Here is a 19,210-nt window from a genome sequence, read left to right on the forward strand (position 1 = left end):
TACGGTCTTGAAAGGTATTATTGATGAGGGACAGAAGCAGAAAAAAAATGTTCACCTTTAGGGGCGCCTGGGTGGCTCAGTGGGTTAAGCTGCTGCCTTCGGCTCAGGTCATGATCCCAGGGTCCTGGGATCGAGCCCCACATCGGGCTCTCTGCTCAGCAGGGAGCCTGCTTCCTCCTCTCTCTCTGCCTGACTCTCTGCCTGCTTGTGATCTCTCTCTGTCAAATAAATAAATAAAATCTTAAAAAAAAAAAAAAAAATGTTCACCTTTAGTCCGGAAGCCTGATGTATAGCCTGCATAGTTCCAGTATGGATGGAATGCATAGTGGCTGCTACATTCCCTCCATTCCCTCTCTTTTTAAAGGTTTTTACTTATTTGACAGAGAGAGCATAAGTAGGCAGGGCAGCAGGCAGGTGGAGAGGGAGAAGCAGGTTCTTCGCTGAGCAGGGAGCCTCAGGTGCAGCTCAATCTCAGGACCCTGGGATTGTGACCTGACCAGAAGGCAGACGCTTAATTGACTGAGCCACTCAGGCACCCCTGGTTACATTCCTAAAAGGTCTCATGACTGCCTGTGTATCTCGCCAATAGTTAATATCAAGCTGAATGATAAGCACCAGAGAAATCTTTCAAAAATAGTTTCATGAGTAGAAATTTTTTCTTTTTTAAATATTTTATTTATGACAGAGAGATCACAAGTAGGCAGAGAGGCAGGCAGAGAGAGAGAAAGGAGGAGGAGGCAGGCTCCCCGCTGAGCAGAGAGCCCAATGTGGGGCTCGATCCCAGGACCCTGAGATCATGACCTGAGCCGAAGACAGAGGCTCAACCCACTGAGCCACCCAGGTGCCCCCATGAGTAGAAATTTAAAGAAAACATTTCTGATCTAATACTGCCTGCACATCCTGACCCCCTTGAGCAGTAAGCATGCAACCACCAGCTTCATACAGCAAAAGAGCAAATCTTTCTGCTCACAGGACCTACCACCCATGCCACTTAAGTAAATTTACTAACTTGCACCACAAAACACCTCAGGAATTCTTTCTTTACCATCATGTTCTGTGATCCCACAACACTACATGCACATGATTAGATATGCAAAAACGTAAAAGATACAGAACAAAAAGTAAATGTCCATTTGTGTTTCACACACACACACACACACACATACACACACACACAGATTATTCCCAACCTTCTCACTCCTACCTTAAACCACAAGTCCTGTGGTTTCTTGCTGAAGAAACCACCGATGAGCTGCCTGCACCAACCAAGGCCCTGGAGAAGGACTGTGGGCTGGGGAAGGGTTTTGGTGGTAAGCAGATAGCTAGAGAAACAAATTTTGGGGGGATGGTCTGGGTGACTCAGTCAATTAAGCATCCAGATCTTGACCTCAGCTCAGGTCTTGATCTTAGGGTCTTGAGTTCAAGCCCCTCACTGGGCTCCACACTGGGTGTGAAGCCGACTTTAAAAAAAAAAAATTAAAGGTAATATGAGCACTTGGGTTACAAATGTTAACAATACAAAAGGAAGGGGTAGCTGGGTGGTTCAGTCAGTTAATCAACTGCGTTCAGCTCAGGTCATGATCCCAGAGTCCTGGGATCTCTGCTCAGCAGAGAGCCAGCTTCTGCCTCTCCCTCCGCCTGTCTTTCTCTCTCTCTCTGTCAAATAAATAAATAAAATCTTAAAAAAAAAAAAAGTTTCTGAGCTGAAAGCAGCCAGAGTCTTACCAAAAAAAAAAAAAAAAAAAGAATAGAGTGAAAGTAAGTTTACCTCCTGTGCCCCAAAATTTACCTTCTGAAAAATATTAACTTTTTTGTGTGGTCTTCCAGAGATAGTTTAAGTGTAAATCAGCACCTCTGGGGAGGTGTATATCCTTACAGTTCTGTGTATATCCTTCTTACACCACCAGAAAAAAATGGTAGCCTTCCTTATGTAACTTGTTTTCTAAGGTAAACACACATGACTAATTTATCAGTATATGCAAATGTTTCACTCTTCTTAATGAATGTAGTCTTTTATGATATGCATGTATAATAATTTATTCAACTGATCCCCTTAATGGATATTGAATGAATGAGAATATTTAGTGTCCATGAATTTGCTTTTAGAACAATACTGCAGTAAATATGCCTATACAAACTTCATTGTGCACATACGCACTTTTTATTCAAACAGATATTGCCCAAATATCTATGAAAGCATTCTAACAATCTCCATTCCATCAGCAACATAGGAGAATGTCTTAATATCCTAAATACTAAATGAGGCCACATGTAAAGCATATGTGCTTTAGTAAATGAGGCCTTCTATTTCCCCATTTCCCTTCTCTACCCCACTGCAACCACGAATTGTTATAGACTTCAAAGCTTTTTAGACTCCACGGAATATCAATGAAGCTCACTAAAATCTTAGGGTAGGAGACTATTTGGTGTCTAGTTGTCCCTCCTTAAACTTTTATTTTCAAGTATTGTCTTCATATGCTAGCATTTTTTCCCCCTACAAACACAAAGGATTTCCATCTCTGGGTTCCAGATAAGGAAACTAAAGAACAAAGAGGCAAAATGTCCTGCTCCAGATCACATGGTTGCTATTGGACAGAGCAAATATTTGGTCAGCTGTTAATGACCAAATCTACACTCTGATTCTCAGTACCTGAAATCCCCATGTTATAAACATAATTCTTAGTATTTCTATATAAATTTTGTATTTTTTTTTTAAAGATTTTATTCACCCATTTGACAGACAGAAATCACAAGCAGGCAAAGAGGCAGGCAGAGAGAGAAGAGGAAGCAGGCTCCCTGCGGAGCAGAGAGCTCGATCCCAGGACCCTGAGACCATGACGTGAGTCGAGGGCAGAGGCTCAACCCACCAAGCTACCCAGGCGCCCCGAATTTTGTATTTTTGTACATTATGTGTGTTCTCTATTTCACTTTCCCTTGTGTTCTTTTTCTGTGTTCTGTAAACACAAATGTTGGAACCTCATTTGTGATAAGTATAACCTGCTGCTCTTCTCTGAGACAGGAGCTAATACAACTGTTTTGAAGTTAGAATAGCATATGTGTGGGGGCTCTTTGATTGAAGCCAGAGAATCTCAAAGGAGAGATAAAATTCAAGGGAACAGGCGCATGGGCCATTTTTTTAAACTTGTATTCAGAAAAAAAATCAAATTTACAGAAAAGATGCAAAGATAATAAGAATGCTGCTAGTCCTACAGCCCGGATTCACCTAATTTTAGCATTTTGTTCCACTCGCTCTCTATAGAGAGAGCATATACATATACATATCTTTGGCCTAAATGTTTGGAAGTAAATGGCATATGTTATTATAGTCTACCCTGAAATTTTCCAGTGAATATTACCTAAGAACAAGGATATTCTGTTTCCTATCCCCAATATGGTTATCAACCTTGGTAACTTGAACAGCAACATACCTTAATCTACTGTCTGTATCTCAATGATTTGGCCAGTAATATCCTTTACAGCATTTCTCCAGTTCAGGATTTAGTCTAGGATCTGATATTGTATTAAGTTAACCTGTCTTCTTAGTCTCTTTGAATCTATAAAAATCCCCCAGGATTTCTGTACTTATGATATTCACATTTTTTTGAAGAATATAGCTGATGGACTATCATTATAGTCCCTTTGCCACCAAAAATTCTCTTTCAGGAACTGATCTTTGCTCAAACTCCAAAGAATATTTTTACATATGTCTTTAGATTTTTGTAGTCACTCAGGGCGGAATCAGGACATAAACAATAAAACTAGAGATGACAGGATATTTAGAGGAACTATTCAGAGGGTGAGGGAGACATACTACAGTGCAGGAAGAGTAGAAAAGAAAGAGGGGGGCTGGAAGTAGAAGTCCTTTGATAGTAGGGGACCTTGGAAAGCTGTTGTCACAAAAGGAAGGATCCTGTCATTCTAAGCAAAGCCTCAGCATGTAGGTATGTATCAGTCAGGGTTCAACCACAGAAGCAAACTAGTGGAAGATACATATTAAGAGACTTATTGCAGGAACTGGCTAACAAGACCATGGGTAAAAAACAAACAGAAAAATAGCAGAAGTAATCTCTCCTTATAAGTAATTACTTTTTTTTTTTTTTTTTTTTTTTAAAGTAGGCTCCACACTGGGAGTTCAACACCAGTCTTGAACTCACAACTCTGAGTTCAAGACCTAAGAGCTGAGATCAAGAATCAGGGCACTTAACCAACTGAGCCACCCAGGTGTTCCTTCCTCCTTATAAGTAATTACTTTAAGTGAAAATAGATTAACCTCTCCAATCAAAAGGCAGAGATTGGCAGAATGGATAAAAATATATGAATCGGGGTACCTGGGTGGCTCAGTGGGTAAAGCCTCTGCCTTTGGCTTGGGTCAAGATCCCAGGACCTGAGATTGAGCCCCGAATTGGGCTCTCTGCTCAGCAGGAACCCTGCTTCCTCCTCTCTCTCTCTGCCTGCCTCTCTACTTGTGATCTCTGTCAAATAAATAAAATCTTTAAAAATATATATATATGAATCAACTATATGCTGTCTATAAGAACTTATTTTAGATATAAAAACATAAATATATTGAAAGGATGGAGAAAGATATTCCATGAAAATAACCACCAAAAGGAAGGAAGTTGGCTTTATTAATATCAAACAAAATGGACTTTAAATAAAAAAAAGTTTATGTATTAATAAAAGTTTCAATATAGCTAAAAGACATATCATAAACATTTATGCACCTAATGAGAGACCACCAAAAACATGCAGCCAAAACTGAAATCAATTTTATTAATATCTGTGAAAAATAAAGATATAAATCGAGTAAGAGATCCCTAGACCTAAGCTCCAGAACACACTGACTCGTTTTATCTGTTCTTCCTTTACTAAAACCTTTAGTAAAACTTTACTAAACCATTTGCAAAGATAACTGAGATGGGAATTCTTCCAAAATATTAAAACATCATCCTTCTAGGGGAACAGCACAGACCAGCAGAGGTTAGAGTGGCAACTAGGGCTTCTATTCAAAGCTCACAGTAAATCTAAGGGCTCCACGGGAACATCCTCTGGTTTCTGAGGTCCTGGATTAGGTAAATAAGAAGTTTGGAGGGGCGCCTGGGTGGCTCAGTGGGTTAAGCCGCTGCCTTCGGCTCGGGTCATGATCTCAGGGTCCTGGGATCGAGTCCCACATCGGGCTCTCTGCTCAGCAGGGAGCCTGCTTCCTTCTCTCCTCTCTGCCTGCCTCTCAGTGTACTTGTAATTTCTCTCTGTCAAATAAATAAATAAAATCTTTAAAAAAAAAAAAATAAAAAAAAAAAAAAGAAGTTTGGAATTTGTCCATTTCTTCCAGATTGTCCAGTTTGTTAGCATATAATTTTCATAGTATTCTCTTATAATGGTTTGTCAACAAATGGTGTTGGGAAAACAGGACAGCCACATGCGGAAGAATGAAACTGGACCACTTTCTTACACTATACACAAAAATAAATTCAAAATGGATGAAAGACCTAAATGTGAGACAGGAATTCATCAAAATCCTGGAGAAGAACACAGGCAGCGACCCCTTTGACCTTGGCCATAGCAACTTCTTACCAGACAAGTTACTGGAAGCAAGGGAAAAGAAAGCAAAAATGAACCATAGGAATTTCATCAAGATAAAAAGGTTCTGCCCAGCAAAGGAAAAAATCAACAAAACTAAAAGGCAGCCTATAAAATGGATGAAGATAAACGCAAATGACGTATCTGAAGAAGGATCAGTATCCAAAATCTATAAAGACTTTATCAAACTCAACACCTAAAAAACAAATAACCCAGTTAACAAATGGGTGAAAATATAAACAGATACTTTTCTAAAGAAGACATCCAGATGGCTAACAGACACATGAAAAGCAGCTCAACATCACTCATCATCAAGAAAATACAAATCAAAATCACAATGAGATACAACCTCACACCTGTCAGAATGACGAAAAAGAACAACACAAGAAATGACAGGTGTTGGTAAAGATGCAGAGAAAGGACAACCCTCTTTGCACTGCTGGTGGGAATGCAAACTGGAGCAGAATTCTCTCCGGAGAACAATATGGAGGTTCCTCTGATGAGGGAGCAGGAGGCTGGCTGAGGACAAAGCAAGAGCTGGCACCTTGCACCCCCTCTTCACCCTTTCCCCTCCATAAGTGTAGCATCCCTCAGGCAGCCCTGACTGCCATGAACAATAAGCAAATAGTTAACTTGCAGAGCTCACAATCCTGCTAGACAGGAGTCTCCCTTGGCTTACAAATGTCCTAAATCTCACTAACAAAGACGATTGATAGCAGGATTGTGAGACCCCACCAAAAAGTCTCCCAAAGATCTTAATGTTAATGGCTGGTCTAAAGACAACATTGATCCAGCAGCAAGGGCAAGGCCTCCGGCAGGCCTGGAACATCCTGGCACCTTGTAGGCCCTCTTTAGCATATGAAAACTCCACTGACACCTCCCTTCCCCTCACCTTCCCCCAACAGCAGGGTACATAACCTGCCATCCCTCACAACCCGGGGCAGCAGCTCTTCCTGCCCACGGGTCCTATCCCCGTGCTTTAATAAACCACCATTTTGCACCAAAGATGTCTCAAGAATTCTTTCTTGGTCATCGGCTCCGGACCTCAGCCCACCAAACCTCACCTAGGTTCTAGAACTTCATCACCTCCAAAAACTAAAAATAGAGCTACCCTACAACCCAGCAATTGCACCACCAGATATTTACCCAAAGTTTACAAAAATAGATTCCAAGAGGTACATGCACCCCAATGTTGATAGTAACATTACCAACAATAACCAAACTATGGAGAGAGCCCAAATGTCCATCGACTGATGAATGGATAAAGAAGATGTATATGGGGTGCCTGGGTGGTTCAGAGGGTTAAGCCTCTACCTTCAGCTCAGGTCATGGTCCTGGGATCAAGCCCCACATTGGGCTCTCTGCTCAGCAGGGGGCCTGCTTCCCCCTCTCTCTCTGCCTGCCTCTCTGCCTGCTTGTGCTCTCTCTCTCTGTGTCAGATAAATAAAATCTTTTTTAAAAAGAAGATGTGGTGTATATATACACAATGGAAAACTATTCAGTGACCAAAAAAAAAAAAAAAAAGAAAAAAGAAATCTTGCCGTTTGCACTGACATGAATGGAGCAAGAATGTAGTTGCTAAATGAGATAAGTCAATCAGAAAAACAAATACCATATGATCTCACTCTGTGGAATTTAAGAAACAAAACAGAGGGTGCCTATGTAGCTCAGTGGGTTAAAGCCTCTGCCTTCAGCTCAGGTCATGATCCAGGGTCCTGGGATGGAGCCCCGCATCTGGCTCTCTGCTCAGGAAGGAGCCTGCTTCCCCCTCTCTCTCTGCCTGCCTCTCTGCCTACTTGTGATTTCTGTCTGTCAAATAAATAAATAAAACCTTAAAAAAAAAAGAAAATAGATGAACATATGGTGGGGGGCAAGAGAAAGAAAACAAACCATAAGAGACTCTTTTAACAACAAAGAACAGAGAGTTGATGGAGAGATGTGGGTGGGAGATGGACTGGATGGGGGATGAGTATTAAGGAGGCCACTTGTTGTGATGAGCACTGGGTGTTGTGTTTAAGTGATGAACCACTGAATTCTCCTGAAATTATTGTACAGTATATTAACTAACTCAAATTTTAAAAAAATTTCAAAGACAAAACAAGAAATTTGGAATACTCACAGCAGGACAGAGTCCTCAAAAACTTATTTTTCAGTTCCCTTCCCATACAGAATCTTGGTCTCTCAGCCAAGTCTAAAATGCAAAGCAATGATGATCTTCTAACAGCCTCCGAGGAGATGCCAAAAACTTGGCTCTAGCCTCCAGGACCAGAATCCTACCTAACAGAGCAAACTGCACCTCTACATCTAAGAATCTGTACCCTTCTTAAAGAGACGATAACTGACTGAAATGTCATTGAGAATCACATATTGAAAGCAGTTTTTTCACTTGAATATTTCAAAGAAGGATCAATAGAAAATATTTTTACACATTTAAAAAATGAATAACAGGGAAAGAACACAGAGATCCATGAACTCAATGCAGAAGACTACTGACATATTGCTCATGAATAATAAACAGCCCTCTTGTCTACAGAGAGGATAGTGTGATTCCCAGCTGCTCATTCTCTTAGTGTAAACAAGGAGTAAAGAAAAGGGTGGCCTCATATGACCTCACACTCTTTGTGATGTCAATCTCTATAAGAACACGCAAGAGTGGGGACTTCCCACACCAGTGGAAAGAGCCACCCTGCTCTGGACAGCTGATTTGCAGAGACCTTTGAAGTAAGACACCCCAGATCCTGCAACAGAAGGGGCAGGCTCTTCACAAAAGTTAAGTTCAAAGAAGGAGGCATTTGCTTCAGTGGCTTCAGTTCAAGACAAAAGGCGAATGCCAACAAAGTCCTCTGAAAAAAAAACCACATTGATGTTAGTCTTTGTACAGAGCTCAGGCCCTTTTCAAACCAGAACTTGTTTTATGGGTAATGAGGATACTGTCAAGGGCCTGATTCCAGAAGCGAGACTGTGGCTTAGGCATGTGTCTCATGGGCAGAAGGAGAGTCAGAACAGGAACCCCAGGCCCAGGCAGAGAACATAGCTGGACATTCCTATGATTACGGAACCTCCTACCTTGATCAAAGCAATTAAGTGTCGCAGCCTCTGAAGTTTTGAAATCTCTAAGCAGAAGCGAGCCAGTCATAGAAAAAGACAGAAAATCTGAGAAAATTATGGAATTTAAAGAGCAGCAATTCCTTCCATGTTCCGGGGAGTCAAAGGTGCCGGGTTCCACATGCTGCGCCAGTCACTGCACTAGGCTCCGTCTCAGGGAGTGTGCGTCTGCTACACTTAATCTTAGCCAAAAGGCCGAAAAGTGATTGAATGCATGTCTGCTTAGCCAAAAAGTCCCCCTCCAACCCCTCCTAGGGAGAAAATCTCCCTCAGAAATCGTTCACTCCCTGTAGTGCAATTGTCAAGGAAGCTGCTGGGGACTGATTCATCTCTCTGTCCCAAATGAAAAGGGTTCACAGGTTCCCTCCTACCCACCTCAACCCCAGAGAGAGCACAAACAGCTCATTGTGAGAGCATGAGAGGGAACATGCATATAATGACCTTGGCTACTGAGGCCTGAGCACTATGGATCTCTGGGGTGGGGTGGTAAAGCAGTTTTCCTTATTCTTCAACCCTACTCCCACAAATGATGACAAAGGGGAGGAAGGGAAGGTCTTATCAAGGCTTGGAAGGGAAGAAAAATGTGCTGTATACAAGCTTGCAAGTCTCTTGTGTAGTCTTCAAGTCTTCAGCGGGCTCTCCCAGACTGCAATGGAATTGGATTCAAAGCTGGAGGCACGAGTACTCACTCCAGTCTTGAGTCACTTCTCCCCACTTCCCAAACTCAAAACAGTGATTTTTTGCATTTTTGAAAAATTATTGAATGTCACACAGAGCTGAGGGGGTACATGTTTAGAGTGTTGTTAGAGTAAGATCTGAGATGGTGAGAACAAGACACAGTGAAAGGGTACTTGCTACTTAAGGATCTTTAATGTCTGCAGTGTTAATACATTTTAGAGCAAATGTTCAACTCATAAGGAGACCTCTTTGTTTTATACATACTTTCTGTAAAATATTCCACGTAAGGACAACAGGATGACCTAGATGCCAATGGTGGCCAGTATGAGGGAGAACAGTAGCACAGTGAGTGGGAAACAAGGAAAATGACTGAAGGGAAATCAGAATGAACCAGAAGTGGGAAGAATGAGAATATTCATCATTTCTATCATACCCACACCACCAGACACAAACACACTCATGCACAACCAGATCAATCCCACCTCTCTGTGGCAACTGACAGCCCTGGAGTCATCCCCACAAGAAATGTGTTTCGGGTTTATCTTTGGGCACAAAGTCAGTGTCTCCATGAATGTTGTCATATCTACGCTCTGAGGAAGGTGATCTTGGGGGGGCCTCAAGCTGTGTTCCATGACAATATCTAGGAATCTTGTATTAGCTTTCTGCCCTAACAAATTACCACAAACTTTGTGGTTTAAAACAACAAAATTATTCCTCACCCTTCTATTCAGATCAAGATGTCAGCAATACTAAAAATAGAAAACCCTAAAGATTCCACCAAAAAATTACTAGACCTGATAAATGAATTCAGTAATCAAGATGCAGCAGGCTTTGTGTGTGAGTGCGCAAAACCTGACAGACTGATTCTAAAGTTCATGTGAAATGGAAAAATCCTAGAATGGTTAAAACAACTTTGAAAAAAAAAAAACAAAATTGGAAAGCTCATATTAACTGATTTCAAGACTTATTACAAAGTTTTGGTAACCCAAACAGTGCGGTGTTGGCATAAAAACAGCAAATAGATCAATGAAGCTGAATATATATGTGTATATACAGTCACACAAACAATGGATTTTTAAAATATAGACTTCATGGGGTGCCTGGGTGGCTCAGTGGGTTAAAGCCTCTGCCTTCAGCTCAGGTCATGATCCCAGGGTCCTGGGATAGAGCCCGGCATTGGGCTCTCTGCTCAGCAGGGAACCTGCTTCCCTTCCTCTCTCTGCCTGCCTTTCTGCCTACTTGTGATCTCTGTCTTTCAAATAAATAAATAAAATCTTTTTTAAAAATAAAATAAAATATAGACTTCATTTATAAGAATGGTTTTAAATTTACAGAAAAATTGAGAAGATAGCACAACGTTCCTATATGCCTCTCAACAATTTCCTCCATTACCAACATCCTATATTAATATATTATAATTAATGAACCAACATCGACACACCATCATTAACTAAAGTCCATCACTTATTCAAATTCTCTTAGTTTTAACCAGTATCTTTTTCTGTTCTAGGATTCTACCCAGATTACATCTCGTTGTTATGTCTCTCTAGGCTCCTCTTAGCTATGACAGTTTCTCAGATTTCCCTAAATTTTTGATGACCTTGACAGGTTTGGGGATTACTGGACAAGTATTTTGTAGAATGTCCCTCAACTGGGATTTGTCTGATGTTTTCATTAGGCTAGAGTACGTACTTTGAGGAGGAATACTTTAAACATAAAGTGCTTATGTTCTATCAATGTTATATACTGGCAACATGATGTATCTGATGATTAACCCTCCACACCTGGCTGAAATAGGGTCTGTCACTTTTCTCCACTATAAAAGTACTCTTCCCCTCCCCAATTCCCTATACTATACTCTTCAGAAGGAAGTCACTACACACAGCCCACAGCTGGGGAATGGAAAGTTATACTCCACTTACTTAAGTGTGGAATATCTACATAAATTACCTGAAATTCTCTTGCAAGACAGATTTTTCTCTTCTCCCTCATTACTTATCCAATAATTTTATCAGTGTAAACTCATGGATATTTATTTTATACATTAGGTTATAATCCAATACTACTTTATTTATATATTGCTCGTATTGTTCAAATTGGCTGTTGGGATCTCCTTCAGTTGGCTGCTGTGTTTTTTTGACAGAATCCCATCAATATAGGATTTTCTTTTTTCAGCACTTCCTTCATTTCTGGGGCTTCAAAATGCTCTGGGTCCATTTTATATTATTTCCTGCCCCAGCCTTAAAATCATCCACTTCTCCAAGGATCCCTGGATCTTTTTATCAACAAATGGTATTTAAAAAAAAAACAAGATTTGGGCATTAGGTGTGCATTCATTGCTAATGGAGTGAATATTTGATTTTAAAAAAGATGCAAAAACTGCCCATTCAGTAGAGAAAGCAGCCTTTTCAACAAATGATGCTTAAACAATTTTCTGTATGTGAAGAAGGGAGGGAAGGAAGGAAGGAGCAGAGGGTGGGAGGAAGGAAAGAAGGAAAGAAAGAGAAAGAGAAGAAAAAAGGAAGGAAGGAATAAAGGAAGGGAGGGGGAGGGAAGGAAGGGAAGGAAAGAGGAAAGAAAAAGGAAGGGAGGAAGGGAGGGAGGGATTGGGTCTATACCTTGTTCCAGGCACAAATTTATTAAAAAGAAAGATCCATAACAGAACAGATTACTGAGTTTGACATCAAAATTCATGCACTGTTCTTTGGAAAACACTATTTAAAGAATGACGAGACAAGCCACATACGGAGGAAAAAATATTTACCTGATAAAGCGTTTATTTGAGTAAAAAAAAAAAAAAAAACTTTAATCCAGAATTCATATTTAACTCTAAGAACTCAATTTCTTTTTTTTTAAGATTTTATTTATTTATTTGTCAGACAAAGATCACAAGTAGGCAGAGAGGCAGGCAGAGAGGGAGAGAGGAGGAAGCAGGCTCGCCATCAAGCAGAGACCCGGATGCAGGGCTCGATCCCAGGACCCTGAGATCATGACCTGAGCTGAAGGCAGAGGCTTTAAACCACTGAGCCACCCAGGTGGCCCAGAACTCAATATCTTAAATGAACAAAAGATTTGCACACACCTTCCCAGAAGGATATATGGATAACAAATGAGCACACAGAAGATGCTTGCCAACATTTGTCATAGGGGAATAACAAATTAAAACTAGACCTATTAGAATGGATAAAATTAAAAAGACTGATAATGCAAAAAATCTGAAAGACTATGGAGAAATTGGTAGAAATATAAGAGGGTAAAAACTCATTGGAAGACATTTTAGCAGTTTCCTAAAACGTTAAGCGAATACAGACCATATGATCCAGCCATTCTACTCCAAAGGTGTTCAATAAAAAGACAAGTATGTGTTCATACAAAGACTTCAGTACAAATGCTTCTTATCTCAGTCCTGAGTACCAGTCAAAAATCTGGAGCCATATAGACACTCGAGAAATTCTAGATAGATAAAGATATCTATCTATATATCGATAGATATAGATCTAGATCTAGATAGATAGATCTAGATCTAGATAGATAGATAAATTCTAGATAGATAAAGAGACCAGAGGATGGACCAGAAGAGAAGTAGACTGGGGGTGCCTGGGTGGCACAATCAGTTGAGTGTCTGGCTCTTGGTTTCAGCTCAGGTCATGATCTCAGGGTTGTAGAATCAAGCCCTCCATCAGCCTGTACTCTTGGAGGGGAGTCTGCTTGACGATTCTCTCTCTCTCTCTGCCTTTGCCCCTCCCCGACTCACATGTGCTCACACTCTCTCTCGGTCTCTAAAATAAATCTTTTAAAAGAGAGAGAGAGAGTAGTAGTCTGGATGGATACAGGAACAGATGATGGGCAGGAAAATAGAAAGATGAATCAATTTGTAGATAAACAATGGTGAGATAAATGGAGAAATGAATGGACAGAACAAATGTACAAAAGAATGAAGATCAATGGATGGACATGAAGATGGACAGGAAAGGTAGAAACATGGGCAGATGGATGGATGATGAAGAGACATATGCATTAGATGGTAGATGGATGGATGGCCCAATGGACAAAGAGTTCATAAGCACTCCAAGGGAAGACTGTACCTTATTTATCTGTTTTTCCAGTGCACACAAAAGGACAACACATAAGTAGTTAGATAACCAGTACAAATTTTATGAATGAATGAATGAGGTACTGGGTTGTTATGGAAAGAGTTTTGGACTAATATCTGATTTCTATCTCTGTCTGTAGCTTCTAATTGTCTATGTAAACACAAGGAACTTAACTAAACATCTTCAATCTACTCTTCTGTAAAATGGGTAGACTGGGTTAAATAATTTCCAGGGTCTTTTCCAAACACTCTATGTTCCCTGACTTGAAGCTGCCCAAATCAAAACCAGGCTATGGGATAGGAGGAGGAGCTTCAGTTAAGCAAACGTATTTATTTACAACTTGTCCTGATGCAGAGCCGTTCCAGATCCCTGCCAACGATGAGGGAGAAAAGTTAACACACTCCAGACTAGATTCTGTGCAAACTGTCTGGCTCAGAGCCTTGTGGGGGAAACGAAAGACAGGCTGAGTGTAGAGCCTGAGGGGTAATTAACAGGGAAATGTGAACCTCTCTGGGGAGGGGTATACCCTCCCCCAGTTGAAGGAAGGACTGAAGGGCCAGGCCTCACCACGCCTCCCAAGGCCCCTGCTGATGGCCAAATGCACTCTATGCAGAAAGATGGTTGTTGTTCCCACAGCACGTGGCCTGTCCTGCCGGAGTTCATACCTGGACTCCAAACGTGCTCTGGAGAACTAACTGTGCTCAGAGCACGGCCATCATTAGTTACAGACAGGCATGTGCCGGGCACTGTCTACGTGTCCCCTCGTCACTTCTCCCAACAACCCAGGGGGCAAGAGCGATGGTCCTCACTTCGGGGAGGAGGACAACGTGGCCAGTGAGTGGCAGATGGAGAACCTGAACCCGGAGGCCGATGGCTGCCTGTCCGCAGACAGCCGCCCCAGAACTGGCTGGGCAGCCATGCAGAGACTGCAGACTTCGTGCAGCAGCCGATTGGAGTTGACACCAGCTGGAGCTTGCCTGACCCTCTGCGGGGTGCTTTCACACCGATCCCAGCCTACAGTGTGATCCATTGCTCCCATTGTGGAGGTGGGGACACTGAGACTCAGACCAACCAGTGAGTGAGCCAGCCACAGTCACACAACTTGTAAAGGCTGAACTTGGGATTCCTTCTCTGGGAACCAGAGCCACAGGCCAGGGCTCCTAACTGGTGAATTAATCTATTCCCATGTGGTAGCTGGAATGGACATCTGTGAATTTGACTAAACATCCATTCTACCTGCATCTGGGTTATTTCTGAGGAATCACATCCAGCATACTACACCACCTGTCACTTCAGTCCATGTGATTTGGGTGGTAGTGACATGGCCTGGGGCATGGGGGAGGAATGCAAGATGGAACAGGCCAAGTTTTGAGCTGGCAGAAGAACAACTGTGGCCCATGCTAGGCTCTCCTGAGCTGCAGGGCCCAGGCCCCCATGTTCTGCTCTGTCCCTGCCCTTGAGAAATAAACACAGCTGCCAGAAAACAGGATGCTTCAGCTAGGGCTAATCCTCAGCCACAGGACAAGCAGGAACTCGGAGGGGCCCTGCAATGAGAACCAAGTTTTTTCCAAAAACATCAGCAAATACACAGAGCAGGAGGGAGGGGAGAGCACAATGCAAACACAGAGCAGGAATAAAGGCTGAACACACAAACCAGCGCCAACCTTCTGGACGCCCACCTCCTTCCCTGCGGCCTTGCCTCCACTGCCCTCTAGTGGCCAGACAGGGACACGCCCGCGAGTTTAAACCCAGTTCCCAGGACTGGAAGGAGGTTAGCTGGGCTCCAGTAAGGGAGGATCACCGGGCTTGGAGCCTCCCTCTCAAAGAAACCAGATCCCCTCCTCTCCATTCCTCAGCCCCTCCATCCCTCAGCCACTGGCTTCGTTCAGCCTCTCCCTCACCTCTCCCTAGCACCTCAGTGGCAACCTGCTGGCTTGTTTTAATAAAAATAGTAAACAGCCTCCTGAATGCTCTCACTGCCTTTGGAAGTGGGCAGTGTCTCACCTAGAGAGGAGGAAACACCCAGAGGCTCACATGAGTTAGGAAACTTATCAAATCCCACATGGCTACCTACAGGTGGAAAAGAGAATCAGGGACCACTGATGGGTTGAATTTTTTGAGGAGAAGGGAGAACCTATCTCCTTGCCTTTTCCAGCTTACTGAGGCTGCCTGTACTCCTTGGCAAGTGGCCTCTTCCTGTGTCTTCTGTGTCACTTCAACCCCCACCTCACATTCCACCTGACCACCTTCTCCACAGCCCAGAACTCAGCCGCCCCCTCCACTTTCCCCCAAGCTGCAGCACCTTCTCACATGTCCCCCCCCCCAACTTGGTCACACCCCTCCCCCCATTCAAGACTGGCACTAAGTCCTCCTCCTCTGCCTCCAATCCTTGCCCCGCCTTCTCCCCTCCTTTAGGGGAGCTTTACCCTCATCCTCCTCTCACTTGCCCTGCTCAGTGCACAGCTCTGAGGCTCTGCTTGTCCACATGCACACAGCTCCATCATGGCCCCGAACAGACCGCAACACAAAGCAGATGCCGTGTTTCTCCTCTGAACCCCCCGCCCCGCCCAAGTGGGACAGGGTGAGCCTCCTCTTCGCTCTCATCATTGCAGAGTCGATGATGGACGGGCCTCGCTCAGCTCTGGCGTTGAGAGCCAAGAAAGCCGACAGAGTGCCAACATGTCTCTGCAGCCAGCCTCTGTTCTCCTGAAAAGCAGCTCCTTCTTAAAAAGAAGGGATGTGCTAAGCATCTCCTGCACGCCAGGTACTGTGCTGGACCCTTTACAGACACAGCACATCCTTTGAGTCTCCAAACGACCCAAGGACAAGGGGCTGTATCACCCGCACTTTATAGGCGAGGAAAGTGGACTCAGGTCCGTCACTGCCGGAGCCAGGACTCAAAGCCCATTCCGTTTGCCTAGGAAACCAGCCTTCATTTCACTGTACGGCAGGGTCACAGGGAGCGGAGAAGGCAGCACTTACCCACACACAGGTGTTTCTGAGCGTGCAAGGCTCTTCAAGGTGTACAATCTCTACTCCCCTTCTGAAAGAGAGGACTTACCTTTTAACCCTGTTCATGGGCTTTTTCCCTTCCAAAGAAGGAAGTCGTTTTGTGGTCCCTTTTGTGATTAAAACCCTTAGGGAGTAATACACATCTTTGAAACAGGAATGGGAGAAGGGTTTATCTACCCCATTCCTGGTCAATCTAAAATAAAAGGTCACTGACACATCACACCCCAAGCAGCTCATAATACACACACACACTCCTCTGGTCCCTCCCAAACTGGTGTCTCCTCCTTCTGCTGGTATTCCACGCGGCACTCTGCCGCTGAGGAAAGCTGAGGAAAGCTTACCCATAGAACTTACTGCTTCCTGCTCACTGAATATAACTGCCTCTCGCCAGGACTCTGCCCTTCTGCTCTGGTCTCCCAGTTGCCCTCACCAGGCCCTCCGCCAGGTGTCTCAGCTTCACCCCCACGCAGGTTAGCATGAAGGAAATAATCCACAACGCACAGGCATGTATCTCATACCTCATATTTGTCAGGATGAATGATTCATCCTTTACTGGATCTTAGACTACAGAGATACTTGGGTCTCAGCAGAAGACTAGGAATAACAACAAAAAACAAAACAAAATGAAACAAAACAAAACGCCATCCCTCCTAGCTTACTAGCTAAAGGTTTAGAGAGGAAATGATGGGGTATGCTTAGACTTACCAGCAATAAATAGCCAGATGTGGGGTGCCTGGGTGGCTAAGCGTCTGACTCTTGATTTCAGCTCGGGTTGTGATCTCAGGGTCATGAGACTGAGCCCTTCGCAGACTCCATACTCTGCAGGAGCATGCTTATGATTCTCTCATCCTCTCTGTCTGTCTCCTCTCCCACGAGCTTTCCCTCTGCCCCTCCCTCTTCCACGCCCCCTAGCCCCCACTCTCTCTCTCTAAGAAGAAAATTAAATAAATAAGTAAATAAATAGCCAGATGTGACTGTGAAGAAATTGGACAACTGACCAAACTGTAGAATTCTGAGTCTGAGTTGCTGTAAATAATTTCTCTGGCAGAGTCTCAAGCTCCAAACTCTTTGTTGGCTGCTCTCTAGGGCTGCATATCAAGCCATCTAGGATTGTGTAGCCAAAAAAAGAGGGTGCTGGACCCTGACCCTGACAGCCACAAGTGCAGGTTTTCTTCACTGATGTGTGTATTAATAATTTTCCTATTGGTATATTTGCTCCTTTAGCAAAAGGTGATGGCTCTCTTCTTGTTTAAGTGAGAAGGGACAAGGTTTGCTACTTTTGCTTATCACACAGCCAGAAAAAGAAAATGAAAGAATCCATATTGATGGGAATTTGCTGTTAATAGATCAAATGATACCCAGACCAAACCCTTGAAACCACCAACAGAATTAAGTCTGCAGAAAGCCACATAGCCCATAGTTAAAGATTATTGGGGGAAAAAACACAGGATGCGTTACTTGAGAGAACAACAATGTAGCTCAAGAAAATAAAAAATTAAATAGACTGCACAGTCTTCAGCAGTCACAAGGTGAACAACCTCTGCTTTTGCTGACAAAAACAGCACCACTGCCATCTCACGTTGTTGAGATGTTTTGCCCACCCAGACCGGGAAAAGGAACCCCTCACCACCTGACCACAATCTTGATGAAACCAAATGGACCAGCTCCGGAAAGATGACTCAATCAATCTTGAAGTTTATTCAATCTCTGACCCTTAGAAAAACCCGTGACACCAAGTCTCTTACCCTTGATTTTTGCCCTTAAAAATCCTCACTGGCTAGCTATTGGGGAGTATGGGACTGTTCTGGGTGGGGCCACACGGATACATCAGCCTATCCTTCTGCACTACAAAAGCTCAGGTCCATTTGTTTTTGTTGTTGTTGTTTAAATTGGCTTCCTGCTCTTCAGCAAGACAAACTCTCCTTTGGTTTGGTTACACCCTTTGCATTTCCCAAAACCAAAGGGATATTTACAGGAATGGAACAATAGCAGCCATCATAATGGTGGATAACTGCAAAAGCAAGACAAACACCTAACAGTTTCATTTCATTGACCTTTCAGGGAAACAGAAGAGTAAGTGCTCCACCTGCATCGGAACAGCAATATCCTGCCAATATAAAATGGTCGTGAGCTAGTTTACAACATTCTTCGGGAAAGGTAGGAAGGAGCTATTCTGCAAAGTCGGTACTCACAGACCAGAAACATGGCTCCAGAGTTCGTTAGCCTAGGCCAACAGTCAACTTCTCAGAGCCGTGGTTTACTCATCTGTAAAATGAGAATGGTCATACTTGCAGAGACAGGTTAACCCACTTCAATAGAAGAATATAGACTTTTGGGGGCACCTGGGTGATTCAGTTGGTTAAGTGTCCAACTCTTGATTCAGCTAAGGTCATGATCTCAGGGTCATGAGATCAAACCCCATGTCAAGCCCCATGTTGAGCCCTGTGTCAGGCTCAGAGTCAAGTTTTATGCTCAGCATGGAGTCTGCTTGAGACTCTTTCCCTCCACCTCAACCCCTCCCCCACCAAAAAACAAATAAATCATTTTTAAAAAGGATGAAGAATATACACTTTTAGACAAACCTGATTCTGAATACTGTCACTTACAATGTAACCTTTAGTTACTTAATTTCCCTAAAGTCATAAAATGGTGGTAACAATTGAGTTTGAGAGAGATAGATCTGTTGGGACAACTGGATGGCAGTTTATATAAAATGCTTATTATGATGAGGGAGCAGGAGG

The sequence above is a fragment of the Mustela lutreola genome, chromosome 5 (genome assembly GCF_030435805.1).
Source record: "Mustela lutreola isolate mMusLut2 chromosome 5, mMusLut2.pri, whole genome shotgun sequence".
Taxonomy (NCBI): Eukaryota; Metazoa; Chordata; class Mammalia; order Carnivora; family Mustelidae; genus Mustela; species Mustela lutreola.